Source organism: Schistocerca cancellata, chromosome 7 (genome assembly GCF_023864275.1).
Source record: "Schistocerca cancellata isolate TAMUIC-IGC-003103 chromosome 7, iqSchCanc2.1, whole genome shotgun sequence".
Lineage (NCBI taxonomy): Eukaryota > Metazoa > Arthropoda > Insecta > Orthoptera > Acrididae > Schistocerca > Schistocerca cancellata.
The window spans coordinates 77,644,237-77,656,484 of record NC_064632.1 but is presented as its reverse complement, the minus strand read 5'-3'; positions in this window follow the sequence as shown (position 1 = coordinate 77,656,484).

Sequence of the window (12,248 nt, the reverse complement as noted above, 5' to 3'; positions counted from 1 at the left end):
GAAAAAACTGTGCAGATATAAAACAGATACACCGCAAAAGCAACATTGTAAATTGTCACGCATTAGCAGCGTCGTGATAAAATCGTGTAGCTGTCACATAAACTAACCACTGTGTCATCTGGCATTTCACAGAAAGCACCTCAAATCCAGAATCCACTCGTATGCAAACCAAAATGTTGCATGTTAACAGTTTCTCAGTGTGACAAATTGTACAAGTAGCGTGAAGTGAAAATTGCAAAGACTAAGTTAAAAAGCAGATTATCTGTCAATAAATGGTTTTACATGAGAAATGTGGTGCAATCTTTTACCCTTTGCTCTTCTCAGTACGCAGAGTTTCAACTTGAATGCAAGTATCATGCGGTATTCGTCCGTAAAGAATACGGGAATTTTGCTCAAGGTTAGCGTCAATGTTATTTTTCTCGGAGCCAGCCGGCGCACGCAGCTGCCTGCGGTGCGAGTCATTGTCTGTTTCTTTGTTGGCGCGCGCCGTTATTGGGATTTGGAGACCTAACTTCTACAAATTCATCGTGACGAGAGTGCTCTGCTCTGTTTAAATCTCGCCAGTTCTGATGCAATTCAGGTCTGTCGTTACGATCATATCGTCTGTCGTCATGTCGGTAGTTTCCATAGTTTCTTTCTTGTCGGTCACATGGTGGAGAATTTCTCCTTGAATCGTAACTACGCGCTGGACCGTTGCGTCTAAAGTTATTCTGTCTTCCTTGATAATAGTTATTTTGGTTCCCATATTGTCTGTTTCTCTGATTGTCTCTGTGATAGTCATTACCGCGGAAAGGTGATCTTTCCCTGTAACTATTACTCTGCCAGTGGTTATCATATGGGTGGTGTCTGTTTTGGTCACGATTTACGTTGTAAGAATAGGTTTGTCGTGGCCATTTATTGTTTCTGTCGTCACGGAATTGTGACGGATGTGACCTGTAATGATTGTTTTCCTGTTTTCGCATCCCGCGACTGTCTGTGTCAATTTCCAGTTCTTGTAACAGTCCCTGAAAAGCTTCAATGTCGTCTTTGCAACGTCCTGCTAAAATAATATGTCTCAAATGTTCGGGCAGTTTGATTAAGCAAATGCGGATGAGTTCTGAGGGGCTGTATGGGTTTGACAGGTATTGATTCTTGTGCAACATGTCTTCAAAATATTTGACAAGACTGGAAAATTCAGATTGTTCAAAGTGTTTCATCATCATGATGCTATGTTTTACGCGGTCTTGTGTGGCTTGAGACCAATATGCTGAGAGGAAGGCATGGTAAAATTCTCCTTCACTGTGGCAATCGTGAATGACCGATCGCATTCTTACAGCTGGTTCATTCTCCAAGTTGCCACACATAAATTCTAATCTGTGTTCTAATGACCAGTTGGGAGGAAAACAATGAGAGAATTGATGGAGCCATGCTTGTGGATGAATGTCGTTGCCAGAATTCTTAAATGTTTTGAATTTACGTGTAGTAATGAACAGCTTATAGTCAAAATCATCATGTCGGCGAGTCACATATCGGTCATTGTTACGTCGTGTCGGCGGTTCCATCTCAAAATTCGGTGCACCTTGCCAATTTCTTTCATAATTACCGAAATGCTCTGTGTTATTATATTGTGGTTTTTCCGTATTTCTATGTCCCTCTTCCAGTATTGGGGCGCGAGTGTCCTCTGAAATACGTAATTCTTGTATCACCTGCGTCAACTGATCTTGTAATTCCCGGATTTCTCTTTCATACTGTGTATTAATTTGATTTTGATTTTGTTTGAATTTTCTTATTTGTTCATAGTCTTCTGTGTCAGTGAAGGCTACGGGTCTTGTGTCATTCAGATCATCATCTACCTTTGTAGATAAGTTAGTGACCTGATCCGAAAGTTCAGCTACTTTCTCCGATAGTGAACACATTTCCTCAGTGTGTTTTTCTGAACCAAGTTTCAGAGTGTCCATTTGTGTTGAAATCGAATCTACTGTGTTCTTTAAGTTTTCCTGAGTTTTTGCCAGTTGCGTAACCGAATCGGTAGATGCAACTGAGTCAATTTTAGCCCACAAGGTCTCATGATTTTCATGAACAATGGTTTGCAGTTCTTTTATGGCTGCTTCGTGATTCTGTAATACATTCTCATGACGCGAAAAAATAGGTTGGAAATGCTCACAAATTTGTGTTTTTACGTCATTACAGACTTTCTGACATTTCGATTCTATTTTATGTAACTCAGTAGTTAAATCTTCACGTGTTTGTTCAAGCATATGTTCCACTGAGTCTAACTTTTGAAGCTTTTGTTCCATTGTGTCTAACTTTTGAAGATTCTGTTCCATTGTGTCTAACTTTAGAAGATTTTGTCCCATTTGTTGCATTAATTGTAATAACAATGCATTAGTGTCTGGAATCTGTTCCTCTACGCTTTTCGGTAGTGCATTTGCACCAGCAACATTCACATTTTGACAAGCAGAAAATGTGTCTTGACTCATTTGAGAAACCGGTGAGGACCCAAAACCGAAGTCTACAGTATTTGCAGTATTGTGTTCTGTCATTTCGGATTCCTGAGGCGAGCTGTTGCCGACCGATCGATTGATAATGCTTCCCTGTTCACTACCTGTTTCACTGCTTACGCCATTGTTTGACGCCCGCTCCATTTCCCTGTGCACAGTTACCAAATTACTACTTTGAACATTAGTTAACTCATTACATGGTGGGGCCAACACACTGCTTTCGTCTTCACTGTCATTTCTTAGTTTACTTTGGAGCCGAGTGTTACGTTTTTCACACGCCATTATTGTCACAATATTTCACACGATAACACAGAAAAGCACAATTTGAATAGCAAAAATAAGAGAACACATTAACATAGCACTGAAAATAATATCTAGTTAATTGCAGCTGCGAAATACTTGGTGCAAATCTACATGCATGCCACAACTGTTTTACAGTACAACAATGAAAGACTGCAACTACCAAGGAGATTCTCTCTACAATTACGCACTAGCAATAAACAAAATCTACACTAATTACACAAACTACAAGAAAAAAATCAGAAGATTCCAGTGAGGTATCCTGGCAGGGTCGCCATATGAAACGTCCCCTTTGAACAATTTTACATGTGAAACGTCCACTTAGAACAATTGTACAAGACTGTGCTTAAACTGACACACAGTATTTTTAGCGCAACGCAATCTGACTTTCAGAAATCCCTACAAAGGAATGGCCCTGAGTAACATTAAACTACACCTTTCAGAAATCACTTACCTCACAAAAATCTTCGTTACTGGAACTACGGCAATACGGCGAGTGCCACTACTGCCAGCTAAATAAAAGATTCAAACTACTGAAGGCACTAACTACTGATAGGGATAGTTAGCAAATGAAAGATTTTAATAGAGAACAAACACTGTATTTACCTTAATAGTCATCAATAGTCATAATATATACAGCAGCTCATGACATCAATTTTTACAAATTTCAAACTCCGCCATCTCTGTCCTCACATCCACCACTGCTGGCGGCTCCCCTCCAACTGCGCAACGCTACGCACTGTTCACATCCAGCTATAGCAGTTCATGACAACAATGGCAGACAACAATGCAAACTAGCCACAGACTGCACACAGCACAGCCAGTGATTTTCATACAGAGCGCTACGTGGCATTGCCAATAAGAAAACATAAACAGCAAACTTACATAAAGAAAACATAAACAGCCTACTTACATTAGGAAATATTTTGAAGCCATGTTGCATAAGAATCAGTATCTTTCAAACCCATACAGCCCCTCAGAACTCATCCACATTTGCTTAATCAAACTGCCTGAACATTTATGACATATTATTTTAGCAGGACGTTGCAAATACGACATTGAAGCTTTTCAGGGACTCTTACAAGAATTAGAAATTGACATAGACAGTCGCGGGATGCAAAAACAGGAAAACAATCACTACAGGTCACATCCGTCACAATTCCGTGACGACAGAAACAATAACTGGACACAACAATTCTATTCTTACAACGTAAATCGTGACCAAAAGAGACACCACCCGTATGACAACCACTGGCAGAGTAATAGTTACATAGAGAGATCGCATTTCCGTAGTAATGAATATGACAGAGACACTCATAGAAACAGACAATTTGGCAACCAGAACAATTATTATCACGGGAGACAGAATAGCTTCAGATGCAACGGTCCAGCGCGGAGTTACGATTCAGGGAGAAATTCCCCACCACGTGACCGACAGGAAAGAAACAATGGAAACTACCGACAAGACGACAGACGTGAATTTCATCAGAACTGGCGGGATTTAAACACAGCTGGGCCCTCTCGGCAAGGCGAATTTGTAGAACTTAGGTCTCCTAATTCCAATAACACCGCGCGCCAACAAAGGAACAGACAATGACTCGCACCGCAGGCTGCCGCGTGCGCCCGCTGGCTCAGGGAAAAATAACATAGACGCTAACCTTGAGAAAATTCTTTACGGACGAATACCGCATGATAATTGCATTCAAGTCGAAACTCTGCGTACTAGGAAGAGTAAAGGTTTACACCACATTTCACATGTAAAACCGTTTATTGAAAGATAATCTGCTTTTAACTTTGTCTTTACCATAAAACGTTTCACTTTACGTTGCTAGTATGCTTTAGAAACTGTTACCATGCAACAATGTTTGAAGTTAAATATCCAGTCAAGAAACAAGAGAACTTATTTAAACAGAAATTACGAATGCATTGTTTTTGCGAAGAGACGACACAGTGTTATTGTGTGTGTACATTCTTGCTTGTTAGTTGCACGATTACGTAACGACTATAAGGCTCACATACTCAGAACATTTACCTGTACTGCTAATGAGATTTTAATGCAACATTTTGGTTTACTTGAAAATACATTCTGAATTAAAGTACTTTCTGAGAGATACCAGATGACACAGTGGTTAGTTTATGTGACAGCTACACGATTATATCACGACGTTACTAATGAGTGACAATTTAAAATGTTGCTTTTGCGGTGTATTTGTTTTATATCTGCACAGTTTTTTCTGAATTCTTCTATAAAGTGAGACTTGTTTTAGTGGTGACTTTTGTGGTATGGCTACAAGGAGACAGCCTTTTCCGTAGGACAACAATACGTTACAGCACAGTGCTTTCTTCATCACGGCAATAAGCGTAATAAGTATGATATCTATACGCAAAGCATTTCACTTTGTTTGTCATGAGGTCAGTACATTGACTTCTGCAGAACTTAGCTTTTGGAGGACGATAACTACGACACTTCCACAGAGATTATCTTACAGCAAGACGCATATTTAGCGCTACAGGACACGTATTTGAGTGATTAATTTTGTACTAAAAACATTTATTTTCAAAGATATTTAAAATACAATGATACAAAGGTTTTCCATAATACATTTCATTCCATTCTTGTAATCTGTAACACCTGAGGGTATAATTACAATAATCCTCAGGGGGGTACATGCCTACTTTGTGTACCATGTGTTTGGCAAGCACAAGGAACCCTAGCTAATATGGTATTTGCTTATACAACTTTACACATCGGTACCATATTTCTCTAATACATAAATTACACAGCTATCTGATCATTTAACTGAGAGATAAACATGTTTTTTACTACGTCAGTGACACATGTTTACGTAATTACACCGTTGGATAACTTCACACTTACGAAATTGTATTTTGTCTGTACTGTGTGAACTCTTCATATTTTTTCGGAACCATTGTGATACAATGAGAGCTTTGAATGATGTATTTGGTGTGAGATCATGATTTTTAAAGTACGTTTGAGGCAGATGACACTATTGAAATGAGCAGAGAATATTTTTTATGGTTTGAAATTATTGCAGAAAGCTACGACTTTTTTTAGATTTGACTGAGGTGTTATGATGTTATTTTTACAACGACGATGTGTATTATGCTGTTGAGGTATGTTTATGTCAGTAAGATGATGCTACCATATATGAGGAATGTGATTACGTGTTTATATGTATATGAATAATGAATAGAAATTAGGGACTCTTGACTTGTGAAAAAGGATGTTGGAAACCAAGAATCGTACTTTAAGAGTTATGAAATGTGTGTAAATGTGTGAATGTAACACAATGCCGGCGAAAATTTTTTTGGACACTGTTATATTCATAGGATTTTGTTTCTACACATTTGCAACGTAAATTCTCGACCTGTGAAATTTTTATATGAGACTGTCACTGTAGCGGAAACTGCTGTCGTAAATATTTCCGTAAGAAAGTTAAGTGACCACCTGTACGTAATGCGTCGTGGGCACGCAGCTGTGTCAGACACCGGGAAAATAAGGCCATTAGAGAGGGCCTTCTCAGAGGCACAGGTACAAAAAAACAAAGGGGAGGCCAGTAACCCTCGCAATTGACATTTCCTTGTTGAAAGCATACTGTGGAGCGCGTAATTTATGATATTTACTGAAATGCCTAATGAAATGACGAGAAATATTTTTACATCTGCACACCTGATTACGACAAGCGTCTTTCTACGAGAGTTGAGAGAATTTCTACTAACTTATGAAATGTCACATGACTATTGAATGATATTTTTATGCTTTGGTTTGCGTAATTGCTTATTTCATTTGATATCTGGTTTCCAGCTGTGTTGCAGCATTGCTTTTATAAAATAAAATGCATTTGCTAATGTGAACACTTTCTGTCAACAGATCTATTAAATAATAATTATGTAATCCACATTCTTTAAAAAAGGAGCACTTGGAAAGGAAAGAACAATAAGAAGGGACTAGTAACAGTAACTGGACACATAATATTCTTTTCAAGTACATGGTAATATTTCTTTTTACAATAAGTTGTTGTGGTGCACCACGTTAATTACATAGACATTAAGATGTGAATAGACATTTCCCTTTTCTGCATTGTTGTTTTTACTGTAATATTTTTTCCTGCTTGAGCTATGTGATGTTTAGGTGTAAGTTGCTGCTGTTTGCCAGGCATAGTGTTATTGAATTTGACTTTGTATTATTCTGTTAAGCCAGTTTTACTATTGATTTATTTTTATTGTTGCTGCACATTGGCTCATATTATTTGTAATGTTGCATTGCTTGGTAATTTAGATTTACTGTAGCTTGCTTTGCAATTTTCCATTTTTTTTTTTTGCGTTGCTGTTTGTGTTAATTTGTTATGTGCTGCTGCATTGCCTCGTCCCTTAATTTAGCATCTGAGCTCAGTAGATTTAAGTTAGCTTAAGAAGGGGTAGACTATATAAGAAACTAACTATGATGACTTGGAAGAAATGTATTAAGAAGCTATATGAAAATGGTTTGGGCAAAAAAAAAAAGGATACTGTACAGTGGAGAAAAACTGTTTTTGACAGAGGATGTGAACAGAATCCAGAAGGCAGGCTTAATTAGGACTTTTGGGAATAATGATGAACAAAGGAAGATATCCATGCAAAATACTGTAGTAAAACAAACCCTGTCATTTCCTTTTGTGTCATCCCTCTATATGTTTCTGTACCCTTGTTAATTTGTGTTTTTCCTGTCTTTATGTGTTTAGCTGATGAGAGCTATGTTGTAGAATTTTTCTAATACTCTGTTATTTTCTTTGTAAAGATGCTTAGAAATTATTTATTCTGTTTTGTTTTAATGCTCATGTGTGAAGTTGATGTTTCAAAAGTGATTCTGATCTTTTATTTTTGTACTCATGTCATAATTCCTGTAACACTGATGTATATGTTTATTTCTATTCTGTTGTAAAGCTTGCACTACAAATGTTATCTGTATTGTTATGTTTTTAATGATGTATTTTGTACCTTTGTAATTGTATTCTCATGTTATAATATTGTAATTGACACCAGTTAATCAAATTAAGTAACTTGTAAGTTCCATTTCACTGCACACGTTTCTGTTGGTCATAGTATATGGACAATATGTGAGAAGTAGGGACTGTTAGTGTTTGCACGTGTGTTGATAATTCAGCAAGGGACTGGATAACAGCATTGCTGGTTTTAAGGACAATTCCAAAAACTTTGTGAGTGCACAAGTGGTGGTTATGGACTTGCTATATTAACTGCAAGACTCTTCAATGGTGATTGTGCACCCGCACAGTCACAACAGATGGCTGCTAGCCATCTCTACAAGGACTACAGCGGGTCTGCATCTTTGATGACCCAACAATACCATTATTTCTACAAGGAGTACAGTGGGTCTACACCTTTGCTGACTCACCTATACCATACTCTCTACCAGGACTACAGTGGGCCTGTCCACAATTTCTACAAGAACTGCAGTGGGTCTGCACCTCTGGTGGCCCACCAATACCACAAACTCTACCAGGACTACAGTGGGTCTACTCTGTGATGACCTACCTACCAATATTCATCAACTTCGACTGACTCTGCTGTGGGTTTGCTCCATTGTGGCCCAGTACCTGTCAGCATGTCAAGAGTCAGCACTGTCTTTCTGTTGGAAGGACAACACTACTTCTTCAAGACTGCATGGAAATCCACTACTTCTGTGTGCAATTTTTTATTACTAATGAGACTTTGTACAAAAAAAACTGTAATTACTATTATGATGAATGATCAGGACTGTCTTTATGGACTGTGAGAAAATTTTAGCTTTTGACCAACATTGTATATATAAGTGTGTGCATTGGATATCTTTGTTAGTGTAATTATAAAAAATTTTATCAAATCATTACTGGCCACTGGCCAAAAAAATTTGTAAAATTTTTTGTGGGGAGCATGGGGACTATGTAAGTAGGCTGTTTATGTTTTCTTTATGTAAGTAGGCTGTTTATGTTTTCTTATTGGCAATGTTACGTAGCGCTCTGTATCAAAATCACTGGCTGTGCTGTGTGCAGTCTGTGGCTAGTTTGCATTGTTGTCTGCCATTGTAGAGGGGCAGCTGGATGTTAACAGCGCGTAGAGTTGCGCAGTTGGAGGTGAGCCGCCAGCAGTGGTGGATGTGGGGAGAGAGATGGCGAAGTTTTGTAATTTGTCATGAACTGCTATATATGTATTATGACTATTAAGGTAAATACATTGTTTGTTCTCTATTAATATCTTTCATTTGCTAACTATCCCTATCAGTAGTTAGTGCCTTCCGTAGTTTGAATCTTTTATTTAGCTGGCAGTAGTGGCGCTCGCTGTATTGCAGTAGTTCGAGTAATGAAGATTTTTGTGAGGTAAGTGATTTGTGAAAGGTATAGGTTAATGTTAGTCAGGCCCATTCTTTTGTAGGGATTTTTTGAGTCAGATTGCGTTGCGCTAAAAAATATTGTGTGTCAGTTTAAGCACAGTCGTGTACAATTGTTCTAAGGGGACGTTTCACCATTCTTACTAATGTACTCTTTCTGGCGGACACACGTCTAGATCGTCCGCTCTCACAGTTCCGCCATATCTCTCCCCACATCGACCACTGCTGGCGGCTCACCTCCAACTGCACAACACCACAATAGCCAACAACAATGCAAACCAGCCACAGACTGCACACAGCACAGCCAGTGATTTTCATACAGAGCGCTACGTGGCGTTACCAATATAAAAACCTAAACAGCTTACTTACAGCATTTTCCTGATCAACTGCCACAACTCTTCAGATCTGCTTTCCTAGCGATGTGCACCCGTTAATAGGTAGACGACTCTGTCGAGAGAGTGGACAGTCAGCCATCTAATGGCATGGAATCGCCACAGCATCATATGTTTTCGGTTTGCTAGGTCGTCGTGGCGTTTGTGTCGAGATGGTGGTGGGCTTTGTACATCACACCACGGCCCAAGCTGTAGTAGATTGATGTTCCATCACATTCCAATTACGAGGGCAGTTCAATAAGTAATGCAACACATTTTTTTTCTGAAACAGGGGTTGTTTTATTCAGCATTGAAATACACCAGGTTATTCCCCAATCTTTTAGCTACACAACACTATTTTTCAACGTAATCTCCATTCAATGCTATGGCCTTACGCCACCTTGAAATGAGGGCCTGTATGCCTGCACAGTACCATTCCACTGGTCGATGTCGGAGCCAACGTCGTACTGCATCAATAACTTCTTCATCATCCGCGTAGTGCCTCCCGCGGATTGCGTCCTTCATTGGGCCAAACTTATGGAAATCCGACGGTGCGAGATCTGGACTGTAGGGTGCATGAGGAAGAACAGTCCACTGAAGTTTTGTGAGCTCCTCTCGGGTGCGAAGACTTGTGTGAGGTCTTGCGTTGTCATGAAGAAGGAGAAGTTCGTTCAGATTTTTGTGCCTACGAACACGCTGAAGTCGTTTCTTCAATTTCTGAAGAGTAGCACAATACACTTCAGAGTTGATCGTTTGACCATGGGGAAGGACATCGAACAGAATAACCCCTTCAGCGTCCCAGAAGACTGTAACCATGACTTTACCGGCTGAGGGTATGGATTTAAACTTTTTCTTGGTAGGGGAGTGGGTGTGGCGCCACTCCATTGATTGCCGTTTTGTTTCAGGTTCGAAGTGATGAACCCATGTTTCATCGCCTGTAACAGTCTTTCACAAGAAATTGTCACCCTCAGCCACATGACGAGCAAGCAATTCCGCACAGATGGTTCTCCTTTGCTCTTTATGGTGTTCGGTTAGACAACGAGGGACCCAGCGGGAACAAACCTTTGAATATCCCAACTGGTGAACAATTGTGACAGCACTACCAACAGAGATGTCAAGTTGGGCACTGAGTTGTTTGATGGTGATCCGTCGATCATCTCGAACGAGTGTGTTCGCACGCTCCGCCAATGCAGGAGTCACAGCTGTGCACGGCCGGCCCGCACGCGGGAGATCAGACAGTCTCGCTTGACCTTGCGGCGATGATGACACACGCTTTGCCCAACGACTCACCGTGCTTTTGTCCACTGCCAGATCACCGTAGACATTCTGCAAGCGCCTATGAATATCTGAGATGCCCTGGTTTTCCGCCAAAAGAAACTCGATCACTGCCCGTTGTTTGCAACGCACATCCGTTACAGACGCCACTTTAACAGCTCCGTACAGCGCTACCACCTGTCGGAAGTCAATGAAACTATACGAGACGAAGCGGGAATGTTTGAAAATATTCCACAAGAAATTTCCGGTTTTTTCAACCAAAATTGGCCGAGAAAAAAAAAGTGTTGCATTACTTATTGAACTGCCCTCGTACGTCCTCTCATCATCACGGGCCTAGGCACCCTGGTGCACGGGAGATCGTTGCGGATGTAACTGTAATCAAGAAACAAGTCTCGATGTGAGAAAGCGACGAGAATATATGGGATACTGCACTGAGCGGTAGCCTGAACAGGAGGATCCACAGCTGTATTACTGTAATGCAGGGCCACCACTCATACCTGAACTTTGACGAGACCTAGGTAGCCGTCGCTGATGGGTAAGTGAGTGCATTGTATCGAATTTTTAGTGTCAAACTTGTTCTCACGAAGTAGCTAAGGACCGCCGTTAACCTGTACGCCATCGTCTTCTATACCGGTAAAATGGTATCCAAGTGTGGTGTTCCGGACGCGAGGTGAACAGTGACGTAAGCAACTCTTTTAATCACGTTTAACGTCCGGAGTAGACTGCCCCGGCGCTCCCGCGAATCCCTCGAAGAATTTGGTTACAACTAAACACCGCCGTGCGTCTGACATTGGGTGTTAAAACAACCCACAAACATTTAAAGGTGTCTTGTAATGTGGACGGGCCACACTCCTCTCTGGGAGACCTCTGCCTGTCACTATTGCCCTGGATTTAATCAAAATTATAGGGATGCCGGCAGCAGTTCCGTATTTGGCAATCCAGTCGAACATCCCTTGCGCTTCGTGAAGTTTTCTCGCCAAGAACGTAAGGGCGTTTGCGTACGATCAGTACATTAAGGCATGACCTCTCAACGTAATTCTCTTCAGCCAGCTTCGCAATCCATAAAATGGCTCGAGGGTGAAGACATGCAGAATCATCGATAGCTGGAATCCCTGCCATACTGATCAGGATAAAGTAATCGAGTCTGCCACTCATCCATTGCCCATCACTCACTACGTAGTACCTCGGAGTAGACCCATGACAATGTAAATGGAAAAAACCATTCGCTACAGCATCGCCTCGAGGTAGTCACGATTCACCGTATCGAAGGTGTGGGCGAAGTCCACCGACGCCAAAGCGCCACTAGGGTGAGAAACCTCTGCCAGGCCGATGATGACCCTTTAATCTCCAAGGGCCGTCTGTATAATATTCTTACCTGTCAGGCATTTTTAACCCAAGGGGTCAACTAGTCGCAAGCCGCATCGAATGCAGGTGGCT